Raw genomic sequence first — 8,825 nt, 5'->3', positions numbered from 1 at the left:
TGTGTGTGTGTGTGTGTGGGCTTCAGAGTCGTCTCTCCGCTGCCTCCTCGCAACCTGACAGCTCTCTTCTGCTCTGTCTCTTGTCCCGGCTCCTCTCTGCATGTGACTGCTCTCACTCTCTCTCCCTCCCTCCCTCCCTCCCTTCCCCTCCCTCACTCTGTCTGGGAGGCGGAGGGAGCGAGATCCCAGATCATTGTGGCCACCCTGCAATGCCGGCATGCACGCCTATTCATTTCTTCCTTTGGGAAAACCTAGTTAAAGTGGAAACAAAAGAGACGAATCAGCTGTCACCTTTTGTCTTACTCTCACTCTCTCCGTCTCTCGCTTCCTTTTGCCCTCACTGCCTTGAGTACTTGGACTTTCACACAACACGTTTTTATCACCCAGTGTTCTCCCAGCAAAAATGAAACGCAGTGAATTTCAATAATGCTTGATTTGCCCGGAAGAATAACAATTCGAGAAAAGTTAAACAATAAGAAGCCAGCAGGCTCCTGCTTGAGGACCTCAGACCATGTGAAGGTCGATGCAGGGAGAGCCACGCAGTGCATTACAAGTAACATGTAATCATTAAATCAATTCTTAAAAACAAATCTTCTCCTTCACTCCGTCTCTTCAGTCATTACTTTCAAAGGCTCCACTCCCAGCCCAGAATGCAATCACTAAAGCGTGTTCCTCTAGCGGTGTTATTTTCATTAGGAAGCTGCTCGCTGGGGTACGGCAGCACAGGCACCGTCTTTCCCCAGCTTTGAGTTCAATAGTAGGCTAACTGAGACAATTTATTCATTCTCTGGGATAAATAATGAATTTAGGTTGCTGCAACCTAAGAAGTATACAGTCTCTCCATGGATTTCTGATTCCTAAATGATTCATTCTCCAGACTTGTTTGCTATTGTATATTGCATAATTAGAGAGAGGTTTTTCTTTGTTTCAGTATCACCCAGCAGTTTAATTAAAAGATTAGAAGGCCCGTAACCTGGTGTTTACACAACCTCGCGTGAAGGCAGATCTCAGCGAACCGCTTGTTAGTTAAGTTACCTCATTATTCATCAGGAGAAGAAGAGGTTTCCTCTTGGTCCCACAGACTGACTGATGGCACCTTTTAATCCAGCTCAACAAAACTCTGTTGTTCCCTAAATACCTACAAACAATATGTTGTTGCTTGTTTGAATGAACAACACATACACTTTTAGTATTGTCATCATTCTTATTGTAATATGAGTTTTTCCTGCTTACCTCTCACTCTTTTGGCTGTGGCCTTCTGGCGTGGCCATCGTCCTGTTCTAGGATCACTTGTCAATCAAACTTTGTTCACTTTCATTTTCAGTCCTGCATGTGACAAGAATACGTACAGGAAACATACGATTCAACAATCTTGGCCACAGCAGAAAATCTGCAAAGAGTCTGTTTTTAATGTTGAGTGTAGAAGTGTAAATGTTTGCATTGTCTGATTTACTTGTTTAGTCAGTTACAAAATGGACATTTGACCTATTTTGCTATTACTCTGAGGCATTATTCTGACAAAGTGCTGCCCTTTGCAAAGATAATATATAGTCTCGGAGACTAATATTATAGTGTTTGCCTTTCATGTGAAATTCCTCAAATTAGAAAACACTGGTCAAGTAGTTTACATTTTTCATATTTAAGTTTGACAATTTTCAGTGATAGCACTGCAATAGCAAAGCCGGAAACTGTGGGTGCACCCTTCATCATTTGAACATGTGAGTCAATGACTCACGATTCCCTGAGTCTCGTTGCGTGTCTTATGCCGGCACAGTCGCTAGCAACAAGAAGCATCATTCAGCTTGATGTAGAGCCAAACAAAAGCCACTCCTTCTGCTGAAGACGCCATGTGCATCACATGTGAGGAGAAAAGATTTAACAGACTCATAACTTTCACCTCTACCTTAAAGCTCCCGCCATAAATCTGATTTACAAGGAGGTCCTAAACTCCCGGGTCATGGAGACGGGATAATTACAAGCTTTTCGCCAACTTTACCTGATCAGTCAGCCTGTTAATTACACCTAATGGCCTCCCGGGAAGGGTGAACAAAAAGGCTTTGGTGTTGTCTCTGACAAGTGACGTGAGTTCGTGAATTAGCGGGTGAGCTCCCGCTGTCGTGATCATTACTGGCCTCAGATCCTGCCGCTGCCATTCTGTGCAAACCACACAGACACTCTCACACACATCTATTAACTCATGTGCATTCACTGTGATTGGTAGGTTGAGTGAGAATCATTTAATGAGTATCTCATTGTCCTCTTGTTGTTCCCTCTGCTTACTTTCATGAGGTTTGCGCCTCCTTTTCAGGCTGATATGAACCCTAATGTAACCAATTCAGTGTATACAAGTATCATATACAGTGTATATGATACTTGTTGTCGGTGTAAGTAATTTGGTAAGAAGAGACAAAAAAGCATTCATTGAATCATACGGGATTTTAGCTTGAACCACCCTATACTGTTCACTTAAAATGTTGTATAAATGCATTTTAAAATGTAGTATATGTACTTTAAGACTTAAAGAGTCATTTTCTTATTAGAGATGAGAGTGTTAGCAACTGGTTGTCTTGTCTTGAGACAGCTAAAAAGGAACAGGTGAAGTGATGTGAGTGATGTGAATTAATATTATTTGTCTCTGACACAATAGTTACAGCATCCAACAGTACCATTAAGAGGTGATGTGAAATAGTATTTATCATGGGGATAAGGTGGTAGTCCTCAGCAGGGAAAATACGGTAAATGTTAGAGTTATTTTATTCTTGAATGTCTTGAAGGCAACAATAACTGCAGGGTGAGATAAATTAAGATTACCAAGTCTAAAAATAACATGAGTTTGAACGACCAAAACCTTACCCAAATGTACTTATTGACCGTTATCACGTGTGTCTCTCACGAATGAACTGAGGTAATAAACACGAAGCACGCCACCTCACGCGGGCGGGACTCTGCTGCCATCTTACGTTTCTTCCCGCCGCTTACCTCATTGAAATCTCGCGCTCAGGGAAACTGAATTCTCACGAGAACTTCAAAGAGAGTAAATCCAACGAGACTTTTAAAAAAAAGAAGTAATTCTGACTGCGCATTTAGCCGAACACATACCTATATTAAACCTGCCACGATGGTTTCAGCGTCACAGAAGAGAGGAAGCGACTAACACATCTGCACGTGAGATGTTGTAATGACAGCATCATATCACTAGAGGCCAGCGTATGACTGTGTAAATTCAGAATGCCCTGCCTAACAGAGCACAAGCTTGCATTCAATGCGGCAATGTTTAGGACATTTATATATACATATAGACGTGTAGAAAACAAAGCGCAGTTGAATGTTTGCTTCCCTTTAAGCTGTTTTGAGAGCAGGCATTATTTTACTATTAAAAAAACTGAGGGAAATATTGAACTAAATCTAAATGCTGATGTTCAGCCTCTGGTTGCTCTTGGTAACGTTAGAAATGACTGGTTGAAATGACACCTTGAATTACCTGATGTATTCTTTACTCTAACGCATTTTGGCGTCCTTCCTGCTGTGAATCACAAATGGATTTAGATTGTGAAATTGGTTACATAAAATAATTTCCAGACACAAAGATGGTGTTATTTATTACAATTCACATAGTGTATCGTGCAGAGTGTTCACGTACATGGTATTGTTAGCAGTCATTGATAATGTATTCGATTACAATGGTTTTTTCTTTAAGGGCTACATTTTTATATATATTTGCCATCTGAATTAATACCCTGAGAATCGTATGGATTTGAATTCTTCAGCAGACGCGAAGTCCTTCACGAGTGGGTGTTTTGCGGGGAGTGGTGGGTTTGACTGATCGTCCTGCACGCTCCCGTCATGATGTGTTGGAATCTTTCTTGCGGGGGCGCGGCTGTCGGGGGCGCGCTTGAAGATTAACGTTTTGAACCTTCAGTAAAATATAACCAGCACTGTGGCCGAGTAATCTCAGAGATCCTGAGAAACTACATTTTGCGGTTAACCCTGTTTTTATATGTGTCATGGAGATTATAAACTTGTCTCACCAGAGGAATCGTCACAGATGGGCGTTGTGTTTCGGTGCAGACAGCCTAAAAATAAACTTTTGGAATCTACAGAGTAGGTGGGTGTAGGCGTGACTCACTATCCTGGGGCAATCCTTTTCACAGCCACAATGAGAAAATACACATCGGACAGCAAAAACAGTCCCATCAGTCCAAAGTCATCACCGAAGATCGTCTATTCGACGATGACTAACACAGTAACAGAGAGAAGCTTCACTCTCTCACCCAAATGCAGCAGCATTGTCTGTAAAATGAGGAAAAATCACTGCAGACCCTTCATAGGCATGAGGCATGATATATATATATATATATATATATATATATATATATATATATATATATATATATATATATATATATATATATATCCACTATATTTAAATGCACTGTGTTTTATTGTGAACATATTGTTAACATTAACATATTGTCATCTGTCTTCTATTGTCATCTGTTGTCTATATACAGTATATATATAAATATATAAATATATATATATATATATATATTACATTACATTATATATTACATCGACATGGACTAGTCAGTGGATCCGAGGATCAAACTACCGATCTTGTAATTGAAGGATCTCTGCTCTATGACTGAACCTCAGTCATCTACATTGAGAGCAACAAATATGAAGTCAAATTGTGAAATTGTCTTACTCAGGTTTTCATTGCAGACTTGAAAAGAGAGAACCCTGAAGATAGGACCAGGCGAGCTATGAGGCAAGGGATAAAGCTTGAAATTGGCAGAAATGTAATGTCATCTCTTGTGTTTGTCGTTATTGAAATGACAAATTCCGTGATTGTTATTTGTTAATGCTTTATTCTCTCAGGTCGACCACAATGCTTCTCTTTTTTATCTACTGAGAATGGAGCCTTCTCAGAGCTAACGCATTGCCTGTCTGGGCCTTTGAATGAGCTTTAAAATCTCCAGGACTCTGGTGGTGCGCTGCAAAGCGGCAGAGTGAGAGGTCTGTCCCCGTCTCCTCCCTCGCTGCACATGATAGACTCTCCTGCATCCCGCCCCCTCGCTCATCTCGCTCCCTCCCATTGGACGGCCTCCCCATCCGCTGCCTTTCATCCCATTGGATAAGTCTGGCGGGTGACGAGCTCATATTGGTTAAAAATAGTTGGGCTCGCGAGAGGCTAAAAATAGACCGGTATATAAAGCCGGCGGTTGAGCTCCACTGTGCGCTGTTGCTCTCCGGCAGGCCGACGGAGGAGCGGCCAGACGTGCGGAGAGGAATCCAAAGGGGAGAAGCCACGTCTCCGGGCGTCCTCCTCAGCGGCGTCTCTGCCGGTCATTCCTCCACCAGTGCTGCCTCACAGGCAGCCTTGTGTCTTACACGATGCCCGGCCACCAGCTTTGGGTGGAGTAGCCGGTGACGAACTTCCTTCCTTCCCCTTTGACTTCATGTTAAATGTCTCTGGAGGAAGCCACAGATTCCACCCCCCCCCCCTCCCCTCCTTCATGAGTGGAACAGTGTAGAATAGTGATGGGTGTCCCTTACAGAATAGCTGGGACTACTTGTTGGTAAACCACCAACAAGAGGCCTCTTTTGATTTTAGAATCATCATCCAAACCCAAGGGCGTGTGTTTGTGTGTGAGTGTGTTTGTGCGTATGTGTGTGTTTAGACTACGTGGCTGCACATGATGTGAATCACTAAGAAAGATAGCACATCACACGTGGAATCTCTGTGACGTGTAATGACACCATCTTTGTGCCTGATGAAATCACAAATAAACCAGCGCTGGAATGTAACTAAGTACACTTGATCAAGTACTCAAGTACACATCTACCAATCTAATTCTCACAGGTAATCTTTTCCTCCATAACACCTACTCATAGCTAAAGTTACTGGTTAAACGTTTCCAAACCACTGTTTAGCGGAAGTAAAGTTTGTCCAAAGTGGATGATTCTGAATAAAATAAAAGATGTATTCTGACATGGATTAACTGTTCCATTATGAGTTTAGACCATTTTAAAGGCAAATACAGAATTTTATAATGCATTGTCTTCAGAGAGGTGTGGTCCAATACCTTGTTTTAGGATGTAAAGCAATCACACAGATTTCCCCTTTTGAATTGAGAGGTAACAATTTACTTCTCATTAGGCCGATAGTGAGGCGTTTCACTGTAAGGTTACAAATGTCATTTTCACAGAGGCACAGACTGACTTCTTGTTTCCTCTCATACCCGTCCACACCTCCTCCTCTAGCACACCACACAGACCTCCTGTAGCGCTGTGAATGTATGGGGCCAATAACTTCAAAAAGTTCACAAACTTCACCCTTGGATCTTCTATTTAGAAGATGGCTGTAATGATCAATTTTTCAGCTTTAGCTCAAAACGACTCCCTACAGATTGTGCTCGCACAATTCAGGACACTTGAAATACCCTCGTCATGAATACCAATACTTCCTCCCTATCGTGTCCTCCACACTGCAGTACTGACATGTAATGTAATGAAGCGAAAACAGAAGGATGGTTTAATCTGTTTAAAGCGGTATCAGACACATATTTTAGACACTGTCGGGACCAAATGAGTTGTGATGAAGTGTGAGGATGTATTTCTTTACCAAGAGATCACCGAGTGCGCCGTCCTGCTCGTACATCCACTTTATTCCTGGATTTTCACGCCTGCGCTCGGCCCTTACGCAACTGCTGTGGTGCATTGTGGGTCCCAGAGCAGGTCCAAAAGCTCAGAGCTTCTCGATATCACTCCACAGCACCCAGCATCGGCCCACACAGGCCACGAGCGCCTCGCCTCGGCATCCCACACAGCGGCTCCTCTTCTGGCACGCCTGGTGGTTTGTGGTGCAGTGAAACAGTCATCGGAAGGAGCTCCGCGCCACGCAGCAATGAGCTTATGAGAGGCTCGATTTAGATACATTGTAAGTGAATTAATCAAAGCAGCAAAGCAGAATGTTCATTTCTACAGGCAACGACATCAGATAGAACAATATACACAAGAAAATAGAATAGTGAAAAGCAGTAAAGCGTTTTCACAATGAAGGTCGTCGTATTTGCTGGGCCTGGTTCATGATCAGACGGGGTTCTGCGTTGCATCTCGTCCAATCAAAGGGCTGTAGAGATTTTATTTTTTAACAATCTGCACTTAAAACCCCGAGCTTCATCCATCACTGATGCAAAACAACCCACAAGCACAATTATTTTAAAACTCCGTGTCAAGTAGAAAGGCAGTTATTTCTTTCATGAATCCAAAATGTGGAGCGTGGATGAGTTAAAAGGGAGCGGACTACAACAGCATGACGCTCAACGAAATGCAAAAGATCAGAATTACAAGTATTTCATCCGGGGTTGGAAGTCTCCAAAGGACACTTTGCTGCCTGTTCCTTTAACTCTTCATATGGAGCATCATTTGTCACTTTACGTGGTAACAGTGTGTCATGTTGTGTTTGGAAGCAACTCATCTGTCGCTAGGCATTCGTAGTTCATGTGTATTGATCCAAATTAACAGCTGTTCTCACGCCGCCGAGACCACAAGAAAGAGGAGCATTGTGTTATAGAAAGTCATTTATTACACAAACCAAAGCTAGTTTACAAATACAGTTTCCAGTCTTGTGCGTGTGTATAGTCTAGTATGAACAAACCCACATTCTATATTTACAGACTTCGCATACAGCTCGTTTTTTTCCGGTTGCTTGGTTTACATCACGGCTTCAGCATCCAAAATTAGGATTTTGAAAATACGATAAAGTAGAAATAAAATTTGTACATAAGGAGACTTATTGTTTTTTTTTTTCCTTTGTCTTTTTCAGCCAAGTTTGTGTTTACGAGAAGACAAGCCGGCGACGCTCAACACAGGCAGCCGAGAGGCCGGCCTTTCTCCTGACTGCCCAACAACAGCATTTGGCAGCGAAGATTGACGGGTCCTTACGACAGACTGTAAATCATCCGAAACAATTCAGGTAAAAGCACAAAAGAATGAACTAAAGCGAAGACACGTAAGCAGTCCCATAGTCTTCCACCTCTTATTTTTAAATACTGATACATTTTTTTGACTTTTTTTTTAAAAGCAGGAAATAAAAGTATAAAAACACCACAAGACCAAGTTTCTGGAACAGGCTCCTCCCCGTTGGCCAGGAGGAAGAAGGGGAGGGAACAACACACAGAAGAGATGAAGACCTTCAAAAATACCCAAATGAAAATGGCAAAGCAGATGGTTAATGCTCACGCTGCGTCACCCACTATTTTTACCCCCAAATCTGTATGACAGGCCAACCAGACTATTCTGGCATCTCCATAAACAGTTTCCCAGATTAAATAAAACACATGTGTCAGGTTTGTCTTTTACCACCGACTAACCCCTGCATAACATCCTACAATGCCATCAACTACTGAGAACGCTACACTGGACCTTTACACATCCCTACTCTAAAGGAAAAAAAAGAATACCTGTTCATCCCGAATAAGGAGATCAGTTTGGGGATGCTTTGTAAACACAATATTCTCCTTGTTCTTTGTCCTGGTGTGAAACCAGCAGTGATGAGGAGCTGGAGTGGTGCAGTCCCTACAATGTGGGGCAGAAAACGATTCACCTGCCACTTCCACGGAGACATGAATGATCAGCGCGCCATTTACTGTCCTGCCCCACAATGCCTCTATAAAACTTCCTGGTGACATGTTTGACATTTAAAGCAGCGGGGGGAATCCAGGTGGCAATCAGAGCCACTTCAATTCCAACTCAAGCCATGATGCACAGGAAGTAGCTCTGCAACCAGCGCCGAGGGGCAACTTTAGTTGCCCTCAAAC

The sequence above is a fragment of the Pungitius pungitius genome, chromosome 1 (genome assembly GCF_949316345.1).
Source record: "Pungitius pungitius chromosome 1, fPunPun2.1, whole genome shotgun sequence".
NCBI lineage: Eukaryota > Metazoa > Chordata > Actinopteri > Perciformes > Gasterosteidae > Pungitius > Pungitius pungitius.
The sequence above is the reverse complement of the archived record's forward strand: the minus strand, read 5'-3'. Positions refer to the sequence as shown.